Source organism: Aegilops tauschii, chromosome 3 (genome assembly GCF_002575655.3).
Source record: "Aegilops tauschii subsp. strangulata cultivar AL8/78 chromosome 3, Aet v6.0, whole genome shotgun sequence".
In the NCBI taxonomy this organism is placed as follows: domain Eukaryota; kingdom Viridiplantae; phylum Streptophyta; class Magnoliopsida; order Poales; family Poaceae; genus Aegilops; species Aegilops tauschii.
The window spans coordinates 305,423,750-305,437,761 of NC_053037.3; the positions used below are offsets into that span (position 1 = coordinate 305,423,750).

A 14,012-nucleotide genomic window follows, 5' to 3' on the forward strand; every position below is an offset into this window, starting at 1 on the left:
CGCAGGCAAGCAGCTCCCCCCCTCGGTCGTCTCTGTCCCTGCCAGATCGGGCTGGCCCTGGCTAACCGAGGATTAATTTAGGACTAATTCCCCACTAATGGCGCACTGACATGTGGGGCCCCCACCACTATTTAGCATAAATAATTCTTAAACTAAAATTAGTTTACCCTGTGACACTGACATGTGGGTCCTCCCCTAAATAAAACAACTTAGTTAAAATTAAACAAATGCTAGTCAATGACACCTGGACCCCACCTGCCCTTTGACTGGTCAACTTTGACCTTTCACCCGCTGACTCAGCACACCCCTGGACCCAGAGTCATAGACCTAGGCTAGTCCACTTGTGGGTATAAAAAGTATTCTACCGTATTTAATATTTTCGAATTTAATTAATTCCAGAAAATTGTTTAAACTTTGGAAATTCATATAAATTAATCCGTAGCTCGGATGAAAATGTTTTATATATGAAAAATGCTCAGAAAAATATGACAAATCCGAATATGTCACCCACATACCTGCCACACCCCTCTAACCTACTGAACATGGAACCTTCCCCTCTCATTCATCTGTCCGGAAAATGCCAAATGCCGGGAAAACCCCTCCGGATGTTTTCCATCTCCGTCTTCAACGTGTAGTACCGCGTTAGTTCACCCCTAACACCGCTTATTACCATGTTATGCTTTGTGATGCTTTGTTTGCTTTATAATTATTGTTTTTCCCCCCTCTTCTCCCAGGTAGACCCCGAGACCGATGCCGCCCCTGTGATCGACTACATCGGCGACGACACTTCTGACCTTCCAGCCGAGCTTCCAGGCACGCCCCCCCTTTTGATCATCCCGATATCGCCCATTCCATTCTCTCATGCTTGCATTAGATTTTGCTACTGTAATTGTTTGCTCCTATTCGGATGCATAGCCTGCTTTTGTATATGCTGTTGTATCTTACCTGCTTATCCTAAACTGCTTAGTATAGGTTGGTTAGTGATCCATCAGCGACCCCCACCTTGTCCTTCTTGCCCCTGCTTCATCATCGAAGACCCGATCAACGGGATCGAAGACCAGGCCCCGGCACCGCACATCACTTTCCCCTTAATTGCTCGACACTACTGGGTTACTATCGAGTGCCGAGGGTGAGACCTCATCAGCACTTCTGATATTAACCCTGTGGTGTAGCTATTCGGTCGTGGTCATCGAGGGTGATTTCCTCCTTAACCACTTCCAATACGACTCTGTCGTTCAACCCCTCAAGTGTGAACCTCGAGGGTGGATCCTCTTACGTTCACCTTGATGATTACATCGAGTGGAATTCACCGGGGGTGATTCCTCGGGTTTTCCCCTTGATGATTAGACACACGGATACTTGGACTTTACAACTGTTACTTGGAAAGGCGGGTCGACCCTGAGGGGTACCCGTGAGTGATGTGGAGACGGGTTGACCTGGATGGTGCCCGTGAGATAATTACTAGGCGTGGCCGGGCATTCCTAGCCCTTGCCGCAAGTCCTCGAGACGGGGCAACGGGGTCACATCTTTCGTGAGTCTCTACTTGTTACTGCGCGTTCCTAATCCAGTACGATTTGGATATTTGATCCGAGGGGCCTCTGGCCTGATAGCACTAACCATCACGTGGGCATAGTATGGGCGTTCTGCGTCGTATGCATCAGCCGAAGCTTAATAGACGTCAGCGACTGAGCGGTGCACGCCGGGTTGGACTGTGTAAGCACATGCCTTTTTGAAGGAGGTAGCTAGGTCTACTCACCGGCCGCCCTCGTAACGTGCAAGAGTTCCCGGGGTGATGGCCCATAACCCCTGGGGGCATAGGTTTAGTCCGGCGTGCTGACCTCTCTATTAAGCCTTGGTTGGGTTGCGGCGTATTGTTTGGCCGAGGCCGGGCATGACCCAGGAAAGTGTGTCCGATCGGAGTTAATCGAGCATGGTGGGTAAGTTGGTGCACCCCTGCAGGGAAGAAAACATCTATCGATAGCCTGTCCTACGGTAACGGACACTTGGAGTTCTATCCCTATCGATACAACTAGAACTGGATACTTGAGATAGACATGGATATGAGAAATGGATAGTATGGCTCTGGGATTGCTTTCTCGCAGGGAGTCGAGAAAGGATCTCTGGCCGAGGTTGATAACACTACTACTACTTTACTTTATGCTACTCTACTCCCTCCTGTTGCTGCAAGATGGTGGTTTCTAGAAGATGCTAGTCTTCGATAGGACTAGGTTCTCCCCTCTATTCTGGCATTTCTGCAGTTCAGTCCACATATACAGCCCATTTCATTGATACCGATGCATATGTACTGTAGTTCCTTGCTTGCGAGTACTTTGGATGAGTACTCACGGTTGCTTTTCTCCCCCTTTTCCCCCTTTCTTCTTCTTTGTGGTTGATGCAACCAGATGTCGGAGCCCAGGAGCCAGATGCCACCGCCGATGCTTACTACTACGTGGAGGTCGCCGACGACTAGGAGTAGTTAGGAGGCTCCCAGGCAGGAGGCCTTGCCTTTTCGATCGATGTTGCTTTTGTGCTAGCCTTCTTAAGGCAAACTTGTCTAACTTATGTCTGTACTCAGATATTGTTGCTTTCGCTGACTCTTATGTTTTTGAGCTTATGTATTCGAGCCCTCGAGGCCCCTGGCTTGTAATATAAAGCTTGTATTATTTTCAATTTGTGTCTAGAGTTGTGTTGGGATATCTTCCCGTGAGTCCTTGATCTTGATCGTACACATTTGCGTGTATATTAGTGTACGATTGAGTCGAGGGCGTCACAAGTTGGTATCAGAGCCGACTGCCTGTTGGTAGCCCCCTTTCCAACTCCTTGGCCTAAGTTGAGTCTAGTCATTGAAAAACTTTTACTAACATGGCTGTGTGGCTTACGGGCCCACGTTGCCATTGGGTGGTATTAGGATCTTTTACTCCTGGTCTATACTCTGGGACTCTGATCTCTCTTCCATTCAGGTTAAACGAATTTACTAACTCTAACACTAGGATCTCGTAATTACTTCTTCCCGGAGAGCCCCTTATTACAGATGATCCCCTGCTGCACCAGAAGATTCCGAAGATACTCTACGATGTTCTCTTGAGACTTTGTGCATGTCGCTTTTGCAATTCCCTACCACCGACATATCCTTATGGATAACTACATACACTTGTCATTCATACAATCATTCCTTGTTGCTCTTGTTATTTCAAGATGCCCTAAAATACTCTCCGTTGCCCCGAGAATCCCTTGAGCTTACTGCCTTGCAGTTCTTTACCACATGAATACCCCTACGGATAATTCCTCGCACTTATCGAGTATCCGTTCATCCCCAGTTGTTCGTATGCTTCATAAGATTCTCTGAAATACTATTCGATATTCCGAGAATCCTCTTCAAACTATTGCTCGGCAATTACTTGTCTGCTTACATTATGGATGCTTCTCATATGTCTAGCAATATTCATTAGTATCATTTGACACCGTCATTTTGTTCCTATTGATTCAACATGTGAGTGAATGCGCGCAATCATCAGTTGATCCTTTTAAATGATCTTTCCGGCTCAGACGTCACTCCGGACATGAACTGGTTCTCGGCAAAGCAAACCTTAATTAATTGTCCATCTATATCTATTCAACTTACTTGTCTTTTGATCAGAGTGTCTGCTTCTGATCTTCTAATTTGGAAATCATAATTTCTTTGCATTAAGCATCGAATTATTCAGATGTTTCTATAAACCAATGCCATTGCACTCTTTCCTTCTTCTGATTGAGTACTGATACTCAAATCAGATCCATTGAGGACCGTTGAATCCTTTGTTGGATTATTATCCAGCAGTTTCCTTCATATTCAAAATTTTGTGCGCTCTTCCCCTGATACATATTGCCTTTGGTAAATTGTATTCTCTGCTTTGTCAACCATGCTCTGCTTCCGAGCTTGAGTTAATTACCTCTAAAGTTTTTGCAAATGTTCCTAAGATGCTCCGACGGGTTGAACTAATGCTTTCCCTAATTTGTGTGAACCCGGAAATTTCTATGGGTCATACTCTACTGGTGTTACGCCGGATAAAAATTTCTACACTACAACTTTGTCAAAAGCGAGAAGTAAATGAGAGGTTATGCATTGAAGAAGTGGGAGTCGACCTTGAACTTTGTGTTCATGCCCATAGACACGATGTAGATCTTATCATGGAAGCTTCTCTTATAATCAAATGTTCCCTTGGTATAAGCTCATCTTGCATCTTTAAATTGATTCTTTGCAATTGTGGTTCCGACCATATTTTCTCCTTGATTCCATTTCCCGGACAAGTTGAAATACTTGTCTTCTGCAGATCATTTCATCTATCCAACCTCTATTTTGATCTACCTCGAGTATTGCCCCCTGTTATCTCGAGGATATTGTGTCATTGCACTACCTCTTGTGAATTCTCATTGGAATGATACTCCATCATCATTCCTTTCCTGATCGGCTATATCATTATCGAGCTAATTTTAACGGTGCTACCCGGTCCTTCTTCCCGGAGCAACTTCCGACGACGAGCTAAGCTTACGTCGATCTCCTTTATCTTATCATTTCGCCTTGAACAACAGGCTTGATTTCGAGTTTGTGTCGTATCCGTGGTTCCAATAAACTTTTGCTTCATCATTCCTTTGACTTGACGTCATCTCCAATCGACTACATCTTCATGAAACCTCTCGACAAATTTGTCATGATCATCATCAATATTCTGAGCTCTTCCAGGATATCAATCGAATTCATGATGAGAAATACAATCCTTGCCCCTCAATGTTTTATGTTATCATCGACAACATTCTTGCCTTCCCCAACACAAACTTGTTCATATAATTTTGGTAATACATCCTTTTTGACATGTCAATGGATTGTTGCTGAGCCCGTCGGCCACACCCTCATTTTTTCCTTACTGAAATTGTATGACTTATTGTCTAAGTTGTTTCTGATGGATCCTTTGTGTATCCGAAGTCTGACCTTTCCCTGATGACCATGTCAACACTATCCCGAAGCATGTGTGTGGTACTCCGATCATCAACAAGAACATTGGGAGCGCAATGCTAACTGTTCTTGATCAATTATCCAAACACCGTTGTATGGGTAAACCTCATAAATTCCTTGCCCCTTTGTCTAAACGGTTTAATACTTGGAGTCCTATCATGCTCTGCCTTTCCTTGGGAAAGTTATACTCTAATACTTGGGTATAAACATCTTTCCTTTCCATTGGTCTGATTATCATAATAATCACATTTTCCGTTCCATTGTTTGTTTCACCTTTCTTGTAATCTAACTTGTATGAGCAGAGATAAATCCCTGCTTAAGTAAGCACCTCGGTGTACAACTCTGTCAGTAAGACCCTGTTACTATTGTTGATGACATTCCGGTAACCACCGATGGACGAGAACTTTGCCTATTGGCCCGCCTCGTCTTACGAGCAGGAAAATGGTTCTCTTCGTCCCTCGCCCTTGGTACCAACGCTGTTGCCAACATAATCGGCAGGCTATCCTCTGACCTGCCTTGCTATCATGACCGTGCAAAATGTTAGCGCCTTCCTGCTTCTAACCCACATGGTGGGCCCATAACCCACAGTTCCACATGATCGAAACCTGACACTCCTGTATATCCTTGATTCCGAAATATTCTTGCATTTGGCTTCTTATCATATCACGAGCCACCTTTCGAGAGATGATCTATTCCCGATGCTCTGAACCCCTTTCTCTCTTTTTCACTCCGTTCAGGTATCATTCGTTTCTCCATTCGCGTGAAACTTCTTATTGTACCTTCATATTTTGCTCTCGACATTTTCTTAAATTTTAACTCGAGAGATACTTCTGTCACATTCCCTGCATTGTTCACCAGATAATTAACCCTATAAGGGCCAGTTCTCCCGAAGTTACTCTTTACTTCCCCACTTAAATCTCGGGACGAGATTTTTTTGTAGTGGAGGAGATTTCTAACACCCCTGGAGTCATGCTACAGTAATCTCATGCCTAATGATGCTATGTCATCATAATTCTTTTGATAATCCTCACTTTGCTTCAAACCGAACTCAAATCCAAATTATATGGCCAAGTCAAATTATTATTTTATAAAACAGTAAAGCTAAAATGTTCACAATATTCTATAAATTCACCTGATCATTGTCATGTTGGAACCAACCTCTTGGATTCCCACAGTGCTCCTAAAAATTTATTCAGTGGACCAACAACCAATTATTTGAGCTTTTTAATTTCTAAAAATAGTTGAACACTCCCCAAATGCTTTGAAACCTTCTGTACCAACCCAGGTTATTGCCTTGTATTTTTGTGCCAAGTTTTGTATTAAACAAAACTCTTTTAGTGGCTCAAAGAAAATAAACATAAGGTAAAAAAACTAAAACAAGAAAGATGAAAAGAAAAGGTGAAAGAAAAGGAACAAATGGGCACTGTGCATGTGGCCCAGCCAGGTCAACAGTGCAGCCTGGCCCAGACCGACCGGCCTTTCCTTCCACCTCCCTCCAGCGCAGCAGGCAGAGGCGCCATAGCCGCCCACGCACGAGATGCCGCACGTGGCATGCATCCCGCGGTCCTACCGCTAGGTTAAGAGCTGCCCCAAGCCTCCTCCCCCCTGAACGAACCCTAGTCACCACTCCATCTCTCCCCCGCTCGTTTTCTTCCCCCCACAACCCGTAGCCGAAGCAACCCCGCCATGGCCATCGTCATTCGCGCGCTCCTCGTCACCCCCGAAGCATGTGGCCGTGCCCCTTGACTCCGCCCTCGCCCGCTACTTCCTCTGCTGTCAACCGTTGGAGCTCGGCGCCACTACATCACCTGCATCGAGTCATCTTCCACCTTCGGCCGTCGCTCATTGCCGCTTCGATTTGTCGCCTCCAAGCCTTCCCCGAGCTTACTTTGCACCTCTACAGGTTCGCGGTGAGGTCCCCGACCGATTCCCCTCGTTCCCAACTTCAATCCACCCCGTTAGGCGCCACCCCCGTGCTTGTCCGTGTCCGCCATGGCCGGAGCCCGAGCTCCCGTGTACGTGCTCTGCTGCTGCGCTATTTGCTGTTGCTTGTTGTTCCTTGGCTCCGCCCGCACCCACCACCTCAGCCGCCAGCGTCCACCATCGCTCTGCGCGCCTGCCCGCCTTTGCTCGCCGGCGTCGTCCGAGCCACCTCCGCGACGCGCTCCCTAGCCTTCCCGCCTCGGGACGCCGCTGGCCGGGGCCGCGCCTTGCTCCCCGCGTGCCACTACGGCTGCCGCTGAGGCCCCGTTGCCGCTGCTGCCTTGCTGCCACGGTCGTGGCCGGCCCCTGCCTCGAGCGAGCGCAGGCAAGCAGCTCCCCCCCTCGGTCGTCTCTGTCCCTGCAAGATCGGGATGGCCCTGGCTAACCGAGGATTAGTTTAGGACTAATTCCCCACTAATGGCACACTGACATGTAGGGCCCCCACCACTGTTTATCATAAATAATTCTTAAACTAAAATTAGTTTACCCTGTGACACTGACATCTGGGTCCTCCCCTAAATAAAACAACTTAGTTAAAATTAAACAAACACTAGTCAATGACACCTGGACCCCACCTGCCCTTTGACTGGTCAACTTTGACCTTTGACCCGCTGACTTAGCACACCCCTGGACCCCATAGTCATAGACCTAGGCTAGTCCACTTGTGGGTATAAAAAGTATTCTGCCGTATTTAATATTTTCGAATTTAATTAATTCCAGAAAATTGTTTAAACTTTGGAAATTCATATAAATTAATCCGTAGCTCGGATGAAAATGTTTTATGTATGAAAAATGCTCAGAAAAATATGACGAACCCGAATATGTCACCCACATACCTGCCACACCCCTCTAACCTACTGAACATGGAACCTTCCCCTCTGATTCATCTGTCCGGAAAATGCCAAATGCCGGGAAAACCCCTCCGGATGTTTTCCATCTCCGTCTTCAACGTGTAGTACCGCGTTAGTTCACCCCTAACACCGTGTATTACCATATTTTGCTTTGTGATGCTTTGTTTGCTTTATATTTATTGTTTCTTCCCCCTCTTCTCTCCGGTAGACCCCGAGACCGATGCCGCCCCTGTGATCGACTACATCGGCGACGACACTTCTTCCTTTTCAGCCGAGCTTCCAGGCAAGCCCCCCTTTTGATCATCCCGATATCGCCCATTCCATTCTCTCATGCTTGCATTAGATTTTGCTACTGTAATTGTTTGCTCCTATTCCGATGCATAGCCTGCTTTTGTATCTACTGTTGTACCTTACCTGCTTATCCTAAACTGCTTAGTATAGGTTGGTTAGTGATCCATCAGTGACCCCCACCTTGTCCTTCTTGCCCCTGCTTCATCATCGAAGACCCGATCAACGGGATCGAAGACCAGGCCCCGGCACCGCACATCACTTTCCCCTTAATTGCTCGACACTACTGGGTTACTATCGAGTGCCGAGGGTGAGACCTCATCAGCACTTCTGATGTTAACTCTGTAGTGTAGCTATTCAGTCGTGGTCATCAAGGGTGATTTCCTCCTTAACCACTTCTGATACGACTCTGTCGTGCAACCCCTCAAGTGTGAACCTCGAGGGTGGATCCTCTTACGTTCACCTTGATGATTACATCGAGTGGAATTCACCGGGGGTGATTCCTCGGGTTTTCCCCTTGATGATTAGACACACGGATACTTGGACTTTACAACTATTACTTGGAAAGGCGGGTCAACCCTGAGGGGTACCCGCGAGTGATGTGGAGACGGGTTGACCTGGAGGGTGCCCGCGAGATAATTACGAGGTGTGGCCGGGCATTCCTAGCCCTTGCCGCAAGTCCTCGAGACGGGGCAACGGGGTCACATCTTTCGTGAGTCTCTGCTTGTTACCGCGTGCTCCTAATCCACTACGATTTGGATATTTGATCCGAGGGGCCTCTGGCCTGATAGCACTAACCATCACGTGGGCATAGTATGGGCGTTCTGCGTCGTATGCATCAGCCGAAGTTTAATAGACGTCAGCGACTGAGAGGCGTGCGCCGGGTTGGACTGCGTAAGCACCTGCTTTTTTGAAGGAGGTAGCTAGGTCTGCTCACCGGCCACCCTCGCAACGTGTAGGAGTTCCCAGGGCGATGGCCCATGACCCCTAGGGGCATAGGTTTAGTCCGGCCTGCTGACCTCTCTATTAAGCCTAGGTCGGGTTGCGGCGTATTGTTTGGCCGAGGCCGGGCATGACCCGGGAAAGTGTGTCCGGCCGGAGTTAATCGAGCGTGGTGGGTAAGTTGGTGCACCCCTGCAGGGAAGAAAACATCTATCGATAGCCTGTCCTACGGTAACGGACACTTGGAGTTGTATCCCGATCGATACAACTAGAACTGGATACTTGAGATGAGACATGGATATGAGAAATGGATAATATGGCTCTGGGATTGCTTTCTCGCAGGGAGTCGAGAAAGGATCTCTGGCCGAGGTTGATAACACTACTACTACTTTACTTTATGCTACTCTACTCCCTCCTGTTGCTGCAAGATGGTGGTTTCCAGAAGATGCTAGTCTTCGATATTACTAGATTCTCCCCTCTATTCTGGCATTTCTGCAGTTCAGTCCACATATACAGCCCATTTCATTGATACCGATGCATATGTAGTGTAGTTCCTTCCTTGCGAGTACTTTGGACGGGTACTCACTGTTGCTTTGCTCCCCCTGTCTTCTTCTTTGTGGTTGATGCAACCAGATGTCGGAGCCCAGGAGCCAGATGCCACCGCCGATGCTTACTACTACGTGGAGGCCGCCGCCGACTAGGAGTAGTTAGGAGGCTCCCAGGCAGGAGGCCTTGCCTTTTCGATCGATGTGCTTTTGTGCTAGCCTTCTTAAGGCAAACTTGTCTAATTTATGTCTGTACTCAGATATTGTTGCTTCCGCTGACTCTTATGTTTTTGAGCTTATGTATTCGAGCCCTCGAGGCCCCTGGCTTGTAATATAAAGCTTGTATTATTTCCAATTTGTGTCTAGAGTTGTGTTGTAATATCTTCCCGCGAGTCCTTGATCTTGATCGTACACATTTGCGTGTATATTAGTGTACGATTGAATCGAGGGCGTCACAGCGCCCTTCCCAGCTCCCATCCCCGTGCCCGCGCCAGCGACCATCCCTGTAGCATTGACTGTTGGGGAACATTGCATGGGAAACAAAAAAAATCCTGCGCTCACCAAGATCAATCTAGGAAATGACCATCTATGAGAGGAGAGATTAGATCTACATACTCTTGTAGATCGCTAAGCGGAAGCATTAAGAAACGCGATTGATGTAGCCGAACGTCTTCGCGATCCAACCACGATCCGTCCACGAACTCCCGATCAAGTGCCGAACGGACGACACCTCCAAGTTTAGCACACAAGCGGCTCGGTGGCGTCCTCTTCTGCCTGATCCAGCAAGTGAGAGTGAGGAGGTAGATGAGATATGAACCAACACGGCGGCGTGGTGGTGATGGTGGTGGCAGCGGAACTCCGGCAAGGCTTCACCAAGCGCGTACCGGTGAATGATGGGAGGAGTTGGGAGAGGTAACGGGCAAGGGTCGAAGGGTTGCTGCCCCCAACGCCTCCCCACCTTTATATAGGCGTGGAGGGGGCTGGTGGCTTGCCCTCCAAGGCCCTAGGGGCGTTGGTAAAAGGGGGAGGAAGGAATCCCTCCTTTCCTTCCCCAGATCTCTATCCCCCCTTTTTAGGGATCCTAATCTAATCCCTTTGGGATATGATACTATTCCTTTTAAGGGAGGATCTTGGTGCGCCTAGACCAAGGTTGTAGGGACTTTCCCCACTACCCACGTTCATGTGAGCCCCACTTCGGAACCTTCTAGAACCTTCCCGATACAATACCGAAAAACTCAAAACTTTTTCCGGAACCCCGATAACAAATTTCAATATATGAATCTATACCTCCAGACCATTCTGGAGCTCCTCGTGATGTCCCGAATCCCATCCAGGACTCCGAACAACCTTCGGACTTTCCACTATTAATATCTCAATAGTACCCTAGCGCTACTAAGCGTTAAGCGTGCGACCCTACGGGTTCGAGAATCATGTAGACATGTCCGAGACTCCTCTCCGGTCAAAAGCAATAGTGGGACCTGGATGCCCATATTGATTCCTACATATTCCACAAAGATCTTTATCGGTCAAAACTCAATGTCAAGGATTCAGCTAATCCCGTATGCAGTTCCCTTTGTCTATCGGTATGTTACTTGCCCGAGATTTGGTCGTCGGTATCTCCATATCTAGTTTAATCTCGTTACCGGCAAGTCTCTTTACTCGTTCTGTAATATAAGATCCCGTGACTAACTCATTGGTCACATTGCTTGCAAGCTTATTGTGATGTTGTATTACTGAGTGGGCCCTGAGATACCTCTCCATCATACGGAGTGACAAATCCCAGTCTTGATCCATGCTAACTCAACAGAGACCCTCGGAGATACCTATAGAGCATCTTTTATAGTCACCTAGTTACGTTGCGACGTTTGATACACAGAAGGCACTCCTCCGATGTCAGTGAGTTGCATGATCTCATGGTCATAGGAACATATACTTGACATGCGGAAAATGATAGCAGTAAACTTGATACGATCATATGCTACATTTATAGTTTGGGTCTTGTCCATCACATCATTCTCCTAATGATGTGATCCCGTTATCAAATGATAACTCATGTCCATGGCTAGGAAACCATATAGCCATCTTTGATCAACAAGCTAGTCCGGTAGAGGCTTACTAGGGACATGTTGTTGTCTATGCATCCACACATATATTTGAGTTTTCACTCAATAAAATTATAGCATGGATAATAAACGATTATCATGAACAAAGGAAATATAATAATAACCACTTTATTATTGCCTCTAGGGCATATTTCCAACAGTCTCCCACTTGCACTAGAGTCAATAATCTAGCATTATATGGTAATGAATCTAAAAGCCATGGAGTTCTAGTGTTGATCATGCTTTGCCCGTGGATGAGGTTTAGTCAACGGATCTACAACATTCAGATCCGTATGTATCTTGCAAATGTTTATGTCTTCCTCCTTGATGTAATCACGGATATAATTGAAGCGTCGCTTTATGTGTCTGGTCCTCTTGTGAAACCTTGGTTCCTTGGCTAGAGCAATGGCACCAGTGTTGTCACATAACAGAGTAATTGGGTTCAGTGCACTAGGCACAACTCCAAGATATGTCATGAACTATTTCATCCAGACACCTTCCTTCGCCGCCTCAGAGGCAGCTATGTACCCCGCTTCGCATGTAGAATCAGCTACCACGCTCAGCTTGGAACTGCACCAGCTTATCGCTCCCCATTTCAGAACATATATGCATCTGGTTTGAGACATAGAGTCATCCGGATCAGTGTCAAAGCTTGCATCGACGTAACCCTTTATGACGAGCTCTTGATCACCTCCATAAACGAGAAACATTTCCTTAGTCCTTTTCAGGTACTTAAGAATATTCTTGACCGCTGTCCAGTGTTCCACTCCTGGATCACTTTGAAACCTTCCGGCCATACTTGTGGCAAGGCAGACATCTGGTCTTGTCACTAGTACAGCGAGCTGCTAAACAAACGGTTTTAACCCCTTTCCGCGACGACCTTTGGAACCCTCGCCAAGTGAGTGTGGGCGATAGGGGGGTCCTTCCCACACGACCTAGAAACCGTCGGGGATATGCCCTCCTGGCACACACGCTCGGTAAAATGAGGTCGTGTGCGACCGGCGAGCGCTCAAATACAGAAATACGTACAGTAGAGCTAAAAGAAATGCAATTATACGGTGAAATTGTTTCCGGTCACAACTACATCCCACACAGCCAGTCCCCGCTAAACGTTTCCGTTCGTATGTACATCCCACACAGTCGCTCCAAGGAAAATGTTTCTGTTCACAGGTACATCACACACAGTTTTTCCCGTTAAATCGTTTGTGATAGCGTTGCCATTGCACACAATATTAATAATTTTATCGTTTGCGTTATTGAATGCATCACACACGGTGCGTAGAAAAAACTATGTGGCAAAGGCTGTCCATCACACACAGTTTTTATGTGGTAAACGTTTGCGCTAGGTGGCCTAACGCACAGTTTTCAAGACGATGTCGTGTGTGATTGTTCATTAATCTAACACGGTTTATTTCTAGAAACTGTGTGCGTTATTGAATGCATCGCACACAGTGTTTTCTCAATAACCGTTTGCAATAGAAAAACCCAATTAGTAGGCTAATTATCCAATTATTCATAATCCATTTATTAATCTAATTGACATTTCATATTAAGCACACAATATATTTCATTTTCATAATTGAAATACATCAGAGTACAACATCATATAGCTTCAGCACTCAGCTACCCCATTACACAACTACACCAGGACCAAGTTTCACATGCAACATCTATAACCTTTCAAAATTAGCATCATAGACGTAACATAGACAGATGTATCTCATCTCGAAAACTGCTGAAGCAGAAGGCGAATATTGAGCCTTCATTGATGTTGAAGGTCTTTGTAACTTTAGGCCAGTGCCTGTGGATGATTGATCGTCCATCCTTCGTCCTCTTCAGGAACACTTAAATATTGAACCGTGGGTGTTGTATGAATACCTTCCTCGCCTCCTGACCATACAGGTGGTTTGAGAGGTAATCATCAGTGAACTGCTTTGGAAAGGCCTGAAAACAAGGACGTGCATAAATATCTTCTCTATATTGGAAATGGGGCAAAGGAATAAAAAAGGCAAGGTATAATAGTTAGTACCATCCTGTAGTGAACTGATGTCTTCTTCATTGTGCAGACAAAGACCTTGTTGTTTTTTGTCGCTAATTTCTTTATCCTAACAATCTTTCTGAGTTTCTTGACTTGACTGATATTCATGGACAACTCATTTCCCCATATGCAAAAAGGGTTGAACAATGGGTCAAAACCTCTGACAGCAGGACCTACATGCGCAAGACCAAATTGTTAAAAACCTAAATATTAGAATGGTTTCTGCAATTACACAATAATGTGCTATTAGACAACAGACCATGCACGTGCTAA

At 46.3% G+C, this 14,012-nt stretch overlaps 1 long non-coding RNA gene across 1 annotated transcript; it reads left to right on the forward strand.

Annotated features, from left to right (window-relative positions):
* The first annotated feature begins 6,590 nt into the window (after positions 1-6,590).
* On the forward strand, positions 6,591-9,978 carry LOC141042391 (uncharacterized). The gene is made up of 3 exons (XR_012204952.1): positions 6,591-6,900; positions 8,033-8,107; positions 9,688-9,978. It is a non-coding gene; the product is annotated as an uncharacterized lncRNA (long non-coding RNA).
* Positions 9,979-14,012: the final 4,034 nt, after the last annotated feature.